Source organism: Berghia stephanieae, chromosome 9 (assembly GCF_034508935.2).
Source record: "Berghia stephanieae isolate SIO BIC M18660-M18661 chromosome 9, UCSD_Bste_1.3, whole genome shotgun sequence".
NCBI classification, from domain to species: Eukaryota; Metazoa; Mollusca; class Gastropoda; order Nudibranchia; family Aeolidiidae; genus Berghia; species Berghia stephanieae.
The window spans coordinates 35,813,216-35,824,671 of NC_088368.1; the positions used below are offsets into that span (position 1 = coordinate 35,813,216).

The 11,456-nt window shown below is 38.2% G+C and overlaps 1 protein-coding gene across 1 annotated transcript in view; it reads left to right on the forward strand.

The window, feature by feature from the left end:
• Positions 1-1,816: 1,816 nt before the first annotated feature.
• The window catches only part of LOC144980134 (uncharacterized), a 37,497-nt gene continuing 27,857 nt past the window's right edge, over positions 1,817-11,456 (forward strand). The window contains exon 1 of the mRNA XM_078927683.1: positions 1,817-1,950. The gene's annotated coding sequence lies outside the window, so the exon portion shown is untranslated. The remainder of the gene's footprint in view (positions 1,951-11,456) is intronic.

Below are 11,456 nucleotides of genomic sequence, written 5' to 3' on the forward strand. Positions count from 1 at the left end.
GGTTAAATCTCTCCTTACCAGCTATTTTTAGAATTTTCCCTGAAACTTCACACCCGCCCAACACAATTTTTTTTTTCTGTACTCAAACAGAAAAGGAACAAGTACATTTCATACATATAATTGTCCAGTGTCTATTTTTTATCGCTAGAACAAAATATTTTCTTTATAATTTGTGATGTACAAAGGATATCAGAATGAGAAAACTGTTGGTTGCATCGTAACGAATGTGACGATTTTCCTATGGATAGTAAGGAGATGGTTTACTCCCTACTCAGGAAAAAAATAAAACTCGTACTTTAAAATTTGGCCAGAACACTCGTCCTTCAAATATCAATCGATTTAAATGACCCTCATCTTGGTAAAAACTCTCAACTCTGGTTCGAGAGATTTTTGCCAAGACGAGAGCCATTTGACCCTCTCCTTACCACCCATAGGAAAATCGTCACATTCGTTACGATGCAGCCAACCATTTATTCTTATTCTGATTTCATTGTGTTATAGTTATAGCTATAAAAACTCGACACTGTGTTGCAGAGCTCACTTTTCTGAACAAAATACAGAATATACTCGTTGCCAAACTGGTTGAAAAATCTTTTTTTTGTGTTGGGTGAGTATGAAGTTTTGGGGTAAAATTCTGAACATATCGATCGATATTTGATTGACGAGTTTTCTGGCCCAATATTTAAAATGCTTGTTGTTTCCTCCAGAGTTGGGAGATAACTGATTAATATGATGATAACTCTGGAAATACGGCTTAATCAAAGTATGGAATGTTATTCTCGTGGTTACTGAATTGCTTACACGCGCTCTCAAAAACAGTAAAGGACCTAATTTTTTCAGCCCACCTTTAATTATTATTTTTACTTTGGTATTTTGAGAGCGAGTGAGGGAGAAAGATAGAGAGAGAGAGAGAGAGAGTGAATGAGAGAGAGAGAGATAGATAGATAGATAGATAGAGAGAGAGAGAGAGAGAGAGAGAGAGAGATGTGGTATGGAGAAAAAGAAAGATAAAGAGGTAGAGAGATTATGAAGAATGAGAGAGATAAATGTGATAGAAAGACTGAATCGAGAGAACGAAAGAAAGACACACACACACACACACAAAGTGAAGAGAAAGAGAGAGAAGGAAGAGAGAGAGAGAGATGTGGTATGGAGAAAAAGAAAGATAAAGAGGTAGAGAGATTATGAAAGAAATTGAGAGAGATATAATGTGATTAAGAAAGACTGAATCAGAGGAGAACGAAAGAAAGACACACACACACACACAAAGTGAGAGAGAGAGAGAGAGAGAGAGAGAGAGAGAGAGAGAGAGAGAGAGATGTGGTATGGAGAATGATAAAGAGGTAGAGAGATTGTGAGAGAAAAGGAAAGAGAAAGAATGTGATAAAGAAAGAATGAAGCAGAGAGAGAGAGAGAGAGAGAGAGAGAGAGAGAGAGAGAGAGAGAGAGAGAGAGAGAGAGAGAGGGAGAGAGAGAGAGAGATGAATGCCGTGTTAATCGGTAGGACTGAGGGGGTGTAGATATATAATTGATATCCAATCCAAGTCATATTAATCGCGAATTAAATACCATTGATGGAATCGCAAATGGTATAAACCGGTACTCAGTTCACTGAATTAAGAATGAGTACTGTCATAAACCAACGCACTCACTCTCATTCCTTTCGTGGCGGGTGGGAGAATACCTCACTAAGTCGCTGAAGTCGTTTAAGCGGAATGGACTTATTTTTATCGATATTATAGTAATTTCAATGGGCTGTGAATGGGGGTAAGCGAGTTCAAATGCCTATTTAAAGCCCGATATCGCCCAGCCGCCCGCAGTCAAATGAATGGGACTGAGTTGTTGAACGAATGGTGACGACTACTGACCAGTGGAGTTGTGGAATCGTAATCGGGTTTGGTTTGATAATAATTTGTTGGAGCATATTCTGTTGAATTTGGAAGTTAACAGGTTTGAAATAAACTTTTGTTTTTGTTGTTGTTTGTTGTTGTTGTTGTTGTTGTTGTTGTTGTTGTTGTTGTTGTTGTTGTTGTTAAATGATACTTTAGTTTTATTTTCATATCTTACGAGCTTTTGGTCCATCATCGTTGTATTGTGATAATATCTTATGTCCGGTCGCTTTCGGATAGGAAGGTCCTGGGTTCGAGCCCATCGCTCTTTACTCACATTTTCTCACCGTACTCAGCTGTAATTTTTTAAATTGAGCTTTTATTTAGCGCAATATCCACTAAACGTGCTCGAAGCACTTTACAAAGGGTCCCTGACCAACAGGAACATGTAACTTAAAGAACGAGACATGACACCTATTAGGCAATAATACCATTTTTTCCCGACAGAGACAACGCTGTTAATGGCCAGGTACTCAGTTTCCTCATTTTTTTGGGATGATTTTTTTTCTTGTATTTTTATTTCTTGCTTTGTCTGGCACCTTTCATACCCACTTGTTCAGTTCTTTATCTTACTCTAGTGCCTGTTCCTTAATTTCTTAATAAGTCACAAACGAGCATTAAGAAAAATTCTTTCTCTTTCTTGATGAGAACAATAAATGAATAGAAATAGTAAAAAACAAAACAAACAATTTTAAGATTCTCTCTTGGTCCTTCAGAGCCATTAGGTTTATAGAGCCGGAGTTTATCCCGGTTTCTATAGCGTGAAAGGGACAATAGTAATTTGCTTGCTTCCCTTTGGATAGGATGCTAGTCTATCACAAAGTACTTTCCGCCAGATCTAACAGACCTAGCTACCCAATCACTGCTGGGTGGACAGTAGGGTCAGAAAAAAATGTCGATTGCACCCTGGATCGATGTCGTTCCCTTTGATTGTGAAGCGAGTTCTCTACCAATTGAGCTATCAGGACGACCCCCGTGTGCTCATGGATCCCGACATCTTATCATTATCGGGTTGGTTTGATATGTCACAAACGAACATTCAAAAACTTTCTTCCTCTTTCCTAATCAGAGCAATACATGCATAAATGAATAGAACAAGTTTTTTAAAAACTATTTTAAGATTACATAATTACTTAGGGCTAACCCACACCAGAGACTAAATCCGACGACCCGTCAATGCCGTCCTCTGCCGGATAAAGACGTCGGGCATGGACAAAATACTAAGAATAAAGAGAAGAGCCGCTAGACCTACCCATATCAAGCTCGAAAAAAAAAAAACGGCAGAGGACGTCGGGTGCTTGGTATGGGTAGGTCTAGCGGCTCTTCTCTTTTGGCTTAGTATTTTGTCCGTGCTCGACGTCTTTATCCGGAAGACGGCGGAGGACGGCAGTGCCGGGTCGTCGGAGTCAGTCTCCGGTGTGGGTTAGCCCTTATCCTCTTGGTTATGACAATCTAATATAAATATATATGTATTCTGTGTTTACTTGATAAAGGCCAAGGGCCGAAACGTCGTTTGTTTTGTGTTGTTCATTCATGAGTCAGATTTGCTCCCTTTATATTTAACTCCATCCCTTGGTTCCTTGATGGCACATAAGGCTCTGACAAAGTCCCTTCAGGCATCTTTGTCCTGGGCCATCCAGCTCAGCTCAATCCGTGTATTTCCAGCATCTTCCATCTCCTCTCCAATAACTGCTGTCTTCCTCCAGGTGCCCAAAGGTCTGCCTCTTTTAACCCTCTCCTTACCAGCTATTTCAGGCTTTTCCCCCAAAACTTCACACCCAACACATTTTTTTTTTAATCACTCAAATACAACAGCAGTAAGTTCTTGCAATGCATCATTTCTTTAGCAAAACATGCTCTTCGACATAAACTGTTCAATTTCTTTAAATTTTACGATGTGCAAAAAGTATTTGAATTAGAAAAATGTTGGTTGTATCGTAACGAATGTGACGATTTTCCTATAGTTTGTATGGAGAGGGTTCAGATTAGACAACACTAAATGTATTTGTGACGCATCCCCTTAAAACGGTGTTAAGTCAGACCATACCCAGTATCAGAAACTCACTTGGCGATTGTGCGGCTCTGTCCTAGTAAAAGGTCCAGGGTTCGAGTCCCGCTCTGAGTCGCGCATTGTTAAGTTCTGGAAAAGGCCCTTTACTCACATTCTCTCACTGTACTCAGGTGTAAATGAGTACTTGGTCGTTATTAGCGTTGTCTCTGTCAGAAAAAAAAGTTGTAACATCGCCTATCGGGCGTCATGTCTTATTCTACATATTTATTGTTGCTGTTGGCTAGGGACTCATTCAAAAGCGCATTGAGCACGTTTGATGGATATTGTTCTATAGAAAAAGTAGTCCTTCAGATCCATGAGGTCCATGGAGCTAATCCAGTTTCCTATAGCGAGAAGCATACAATAGCAAGTGCTTGTTATCACTTGGATAGAACACTAGTCTTTTGCAAAGTACTTTCCGCCAGCTCTAACAGACCCACCTACCCAATCACTGCTGGGTGGACAGGGATTAGAAAAAATCTCGACTGCACCCGGGATCGATCTCAGTCCTTTTGCGTGTGAAGCGAGTGGTCTACCAACTGAGCTATCGGGACCCCATGATATTGCTCTATAGATAGTATGCGCTTGGCTAAGAAGCTCATAACAGCTGAGTGACGTCAACTTCACTCTTTCTATTCTTAGCGGGGCTTAAGGTGAGAACAATTCACCCAACTAGCGGTCTAAAACATTAACAAAGAGCCGAGTGACGTCACCTTCATACATTTGATTCTGCTATAAATTCTAGTCCCAAACTCTCACGCATCCCTTTATGATGCGTTTTGATGGACCGGTCCACATATTGTATTTAAAAAAAAAAAAAAAGTAGAACTCCCCCCCCCCCACCCAATCCCCCAACCCCCCAATTCCCCCCCCCCCAAGGACTCGATTATTGAGACGGTTTCATTTTCTTAAATATCCAATAAATTGCGCAATACCAAATGTTTTTGGAAAAAAATTTTAACAGTCTACCAACATTGCGAAATAACTTTGACCTCGAGGCTGCCTGAATAAATAATTTTGGCTTTAAATAAGAAGCTTGTTTTGAAAATAATTGGTATCTACAAAACTGCGTTGCTTGGATAAAAAACAGATTTGTAAACATTTGGCCGGAAATCTCATGAATTTTCTAAATTATCAATGGGTGAAAAGAGACGAGAGAGGGGGTACGTGGGAAGGAACGTTTTGGGCTTACAAATAGCGGGAAATAGGACCCCCAAAGACTAGATGGTGGGATAAGGTAACGGGTGGTATGAAAGAACTCTGCCTGGCGGAAGATGATGCGCTGAACCGAGATGCATGGAGATGTGGCATTCAGTATGGCAACCCTGTAAACTGCGGGATAAGCTGATAGAAGAAGAAGAAGAAGATCGATGGATGAAAATGACACTCATCTTGTCAAGATTCTGAAATCTAACAGTTCAAAGAAAACGTCAAGTAAATCCCAGGTTCGAGAGTTTTTTTAAACCATTCTTGACATGGTGGTGGTTGTGGTGGTGGTGGTTGGGGGGAGGGGGTCCCGATAGCTTGGTTGGTTGGTGGAGCACTCGCTCCATACGCAAAGGGACCGATATCGATCCCGGATGCAGGCAAGATTTCTTCCGATCTCCCCCCCCCCCCCCCCTCTTGTCCACCCAGCAATAATTGGGTAGCTCGGTCTGTTAGATTTGGTGGAAGGTAGTACTTTGCGTCCTGTCCTAAGGATAGTAAGCAATTGCTATTGTCCGTTTACGCTATAGAAACCGAGATAAACTCGGAAGGTTTCACGTTTGAAAACCGCTCCGAGCAGCTCATAGTTGAGTCCTTGGAAAAGACTCTTTACACACATTTTCTAACCGTACTTAGATGTAAAATGAGTATCTGGACCTTAACAGTGTCAGAAAATAAAATTGTAATACAGTCTACATGTTAAGTGTTGCGCAATATCCACTAAACGTGCTTAAAGCGCTTTACAAAGGATCCCTGGCCAACAGCAACGCTTAACACGTAGGACGGGACATGACTCCTGTTAAGCGATATTACATTTTTTTTAGACAGGGGCAACGCTGCTAACGGCCAGGTACTCATTTTACACCTTATTACGGTGAGATGACATGAGTAAAGAGCCTTCTCCAAGGACTCAACTATGCGCCGAGCGAGGCTCGAACCCAGGACCTACCAATCCGAAAGCGAGTGTCATACCACTAGACCACATAGCCACACATTTACTTACTTATATCCCTTTGAAGTTACGAAACAAAATTGGATTAACTCGTCTTGTGTGGGAGTGCTTCCATCATATCAGCGAGTCTAGTAAAAGACTTTGATCTAAAGAAAGGACATAAGGCTCTTTTCACGATTTTAATGCCAAATTAAAAAAAAAAGATTTAAAAAAATAAAATAAAATAGAATATTAAAAAGCAAAAAAAAAAGAAACAACAACAACAAACAAACAAATAACCAACTTGGCGTTTCTAGAAGCCGTTTGATAATTTGGCATTTCTTCATAAACAAAAGAAAAAGTATTTGCGTGCGGCTACGACATGGTCTTGTGGTATGACATTCGACTTGAGGTCGGAGGGTTCGTGGTTCGAGTCACCCTCTGAGCGGCGCATAGTCGTGTCCTTGGAGAGAGAAAAAACGTGACATTCTCTCACCGTTTTCGGGTGTAAAATGAGTACCTGGCCGTTAACAGCGTTATCTCTGTCCGAAAAAAAATTTGTAATATAGCTAAATCGACGCCATGTCTCCTTCTACATGTTAGGTGTTGCTGTATGTAGGCCAGGGACCCCCTTGTAAAGCGGTTTGAGCACATGTGATACCATAAGACCACATAGCCGAGGTCTCAGATTGGAGAGTTCTTAATTGCCAAGACAAGGGTCATTTACATCGATCGATATTTGAAGGACCGGTTTTCTGGCCAAATTTTTGAATACGTGTGTTTCCAGAGTACGGCTGTTAACTGAATTATACCGAACCCAAATTAAAATAAATTCTTATCATCAAAGTCACCCTAACTTAATACCGTTTTGAGAGAGTAGTTCACATTTTTCAAAGTCCAATTTAGATACTTAGCATTTTTTAAAAAATAAAAAATAAAGCCATTTTTATTATTTCAATTAATTATTTGGCATATTTTTTTCAAAATTAACTGGCATACACGTACATAGACTTAATTAATTAAGATTTGGTCCAAAATTAAATGTCGTGACCACGATAGAATAAACCGTTTTCCACTTCAAATAGATCTGATAGGATTCATTAATTAATTGGGCGTTATGCTGATTGCATTTATATAAATATAGGTTGTTATGAACTATATTTAACTTTATAAATTGATTGAAGCATAATGTAGTCTCGGATATTTTTCTAAAAGTTGAAACAAAATTTTCATTTTACTCTCTTTAAAATGTTGCTTCAATAGTTTTTTGTTAAGTTTTGCTGTTGGCTCGGGACCCCTTGTAAAACGCTTTGAGCACGTTTAGCTTAGTCTACATTGCACTTTATAACAAATGCTCTATTTTAAGAAAACGTGTATTTGGGTCATTTTATTCGATCCTTATTTATTGACTATTGCGTTTTTCAGCCAAAAATTGAAAAGCAAAATTTTTTGAAAGAATCAGAGTGGTGCAAAGTAGTGTGTTGTGGTACTTGATAGAATGAATAGAGATATTAAATTAATCATCAATTTTTGTTGTGGATATGTGGTCTAGTGGTATGAAACTCGCTTTCGGATCGGAAGGTACTGGGTTCGAGCCTAGCTCGGCGCAAAGTTGAGTCCTTGAAGAGGGCTCTTTACTCACATTCTCTCACCGCACTGAGGTGTAAAATGAGTACCTGGACGTTAACAGCGTTGTCTCTGTCCGGGAAAATATTGTAATATCGCCTAACAGGCGTCATGTCCCGTCCTACTTGTTAAATGTTTTGTTGACCAGGGACCCTATGTAAAGCGCTTTGAGCACAATTTGTGGATATTGCGATATATATAAGCTCAGTTTTTTAAAAAATGGTGTGGATGTGCTAGAATTGCGTATAATCGTAATTAAGGTCTTACGTTAAAAAAATGAGTGAGTACTACGATCAAGCAGATTTTCTTCGTATTATTTGAGTCAACGGATGATAGAATTATCCTGAAATATAACGAAGGTTTGCAGGTTACTCGTATATCAGTCTGTTAAAAAATAATTTTTCAAACGTTAGATTTGCCAGTAATTATGTGCTATCTCGATGACATAAATTTTACATTGACTTTTCGGAACAATGTTAATCATGAACTTAACATGAACTTATTTGTAGGTCTGATAACCCAATTCCTTATGGGCTCATTGACGTAATGGAAATCTCAAAAAAAAAAAAATGACGCAAAATATTGTCCATTACAACAAATATTAAATTAGGCCTATAAGTGGGTTCGGATATCAGACCTGCATATATGTACACGTCATTCCTAACCCTATTTAAGAAACTCACAACATTGCCATTCAGAAGCATAACGGACCAACACACAAAACTAATAGTAATTTTGATCGTTTATAGTCTGGATAATACAGTTTAGTGAGAATTACTCATAAACGTGGATGGCAAAAAACAATAACAAAAACCTAAGTGAGTCGACATCGTTCTATCTATATGATAGATGACGTTTTACGGTTGCACGGCTTCTAGCAGCTTAGTATCACTTGCACAAATCACACCAACGCATGCGCACAAGCCATAGATATCAATTTGAAATTGAATTTAAGCTTCAATTTAATATACGAAAACAGATAAAATTGACGTTTCGGGTTTTCCCTTTTATCAACAAAACAGGATGAATGAAACAGTACAGACGAATGAGATAATGTGGTAGTGGCGTTGTTAAGATGAATAAACAAAAACATCGATGGGCAGGAAATAATATGCTACTTTGTGAGGAAGCACGAATTAAAGTAGGCAATAGAAATTTATATAATTAATTAATTAATTGCGCACCTTTTATAAATTTCTATTGCTCTGTTGGCAAGGGACCCCTTTTAAAGCGCTTTGAGCACGTTTAGTGGATATTGCGCTATATATATATATATATATATATATATATATATATATATATATATATATATATATATCTATGGTATCACTCACTTATATGTGGCCAAACCATATGTTTCTGTGGCTTTCATCCACGTCGTCAGTTGGCATATATATATTAAACAGTTCAGTATTACATTTTGTTCTTATAAACATTATGTTACGTTAGTTTGAGAGTATTTCCACGCATAATAATTTGGGTTGTCAGACCTGATCAATAAGTACTGTGGCGTAGTTGCACACAAATGTAATGGCTGATGATCGTATAGTGGTTTTTGATAGATGGTATTGATATTCCTTTGCGTTGTGTTGTAGATGTTAATAATGACTAAAGAGTTCAAGGGCCGATGATGATAATTGAATGCACAACATCAAGACATTCAAATACAAGTCCAGATTCCAAGTTTCATTTCTTACAGTTTTATTTGTTGTGATAAATTCCAAATCCAAATGAAATAGCATGGTCATAATTCAATCAGTTTCATAAATTCCAAATCCGTAAAACCAGTCCAATTATAAAGTCAGGTTGCCTAAGTAACCATTTTCAATATACGTGGAATATTTCTAAGTCCGTAAAATAAAGATTTTTAGTAAGATGTTAGAAATTAGGAAAGTGCAGCTCATCGTAAAGTAGAATCGAAGAAAAATCTAGAATCTAGCAACACTATCTTTTTCCCCTATTGTAAATTATTTCAAGCCACACTTTTGACAGTTCCCTGCAAGGCTACAATTCAATCCCTAACAGTAAGATCAAATCATATTCAAACCTGAAACGTCAATTCCTACATATTAATGTTAAACCCCGCCTTTTATGATACAATATTACTTTTGGTAAACGTTAGTTCAGTACACCCAAATAATCTGTACGCCCAAATAATAAATTCCGACTATAATTTGATGCTATTACCCCCACATACCAAGTAACACCGATCAAAGAAAGTAATTTTCTAGTACTCAATATAATGACCAATCCTTTAACTTTGGAACGTAAAACTGACCTAGACTACTCAATATAATGACCAAGTTTAACTGTGAACTCATTAAACCCACTTGCTAACTCTCTTACAGTACACGTTGGTTTGAACGTATGTTTTTCAAATTACAACAATGATCCCATAACAATTTGGGTTATCAGACCTGATACATAAGTACACGTTGGTTTGAAAGTATGTATTTCAAATCACATCAATGATCCCATAACAATTTCGGTTATCAGACCTGCAAATAAGTACACTCCTCCTTACACGAGTACACACCAACCATCTTGTCATATTTCCCGATAGCTCAGTTGGTAGAGCACTCGCTTCACACATAATGGGATCGAGATAGATGTAAAATGATATTGAGATTTTTTTTCTGACACCCCCCTCTCCACTATCCACCGAGCAGTGATTGGGTCGCTGGGCCTGTTTGATCTAGCGGAAAGTACTTGACATAGCTGGGATAAAATTTGGCTATCAAAAACTCCTTTTTTTGTATATCATATTTCGGGGGTCCGGATAGGTCTGTTGGTAGAGCATTCGCTTCACACGAGATTGATTCTCCGATCGTGAAAATCGGGACTTCAAAGGTTTGATCCTCCGACCATCGATCTGAAACACTGCCAAACAAAGCAAGCAAATCTTAAGAAGTGTGAATTTTTCTTGTTTTTGTTTTTTTCTTTCTTTTCTTTTTCTTGTATTTTCTTATTTTCCTGTATTCTTGTATTTTTTTTTTCTTGCTTTGTCTGATACTGTTTCATACACAATTTATTCAGATTAGTAATTAGGAGGTCTTAGGTGCGATCCCCGGTCGAAGAAGGGATGTGTTTTTTCCCCTCGTATATTTCTTTCTTGCTTTGTTTTTATTTTTTTATTAAAAAAAAATCTAGAGATGTTATATATCGCAATATCCACTAAATGTGCTCATAGCGCTTTACAAAGAGTCCCTGACCAACAGGAACACATAACAATTATTACGAGACATAACGCAGGTTAGGCGATATTATTACTTTTTTTTCCGACAGAGACAACGCTGTTGACGGTCAGGTACTGATTTTACACCAGAGTACAGTGAGAGAATGTGAGTAAAGAGTCTTTTCCAAGGACTTAACTATGTACCGAGCGAGGCTCGAACCCAGGACCTTCCGATCCGAAAGCGAGTGTCATACCACAAGACCATAGCCGTTCATTACTTTGTCTGACACTGTTTCATACACAATTTATTCAGATTAGTAATCTGGAGGTCTTAGGTTCAATCCCCGGTCGAGGAAGTGTGATTATTGGATTCTTTTTTTTTACCTCGTTTATTTATTTCCTTGCTTTACCTCGCAGTGTTTCACGCATACTTTTCCACATCTTCAATAAATCATATAATATATGACCTAACCCCTATTTCATAATACTTTTTAACAAACTATAAATTCAATATTTTGCATTGCATTGTACCGAAACGACACCGTCATAATACGTTTTGAGGTGGCGTCCAAATATATA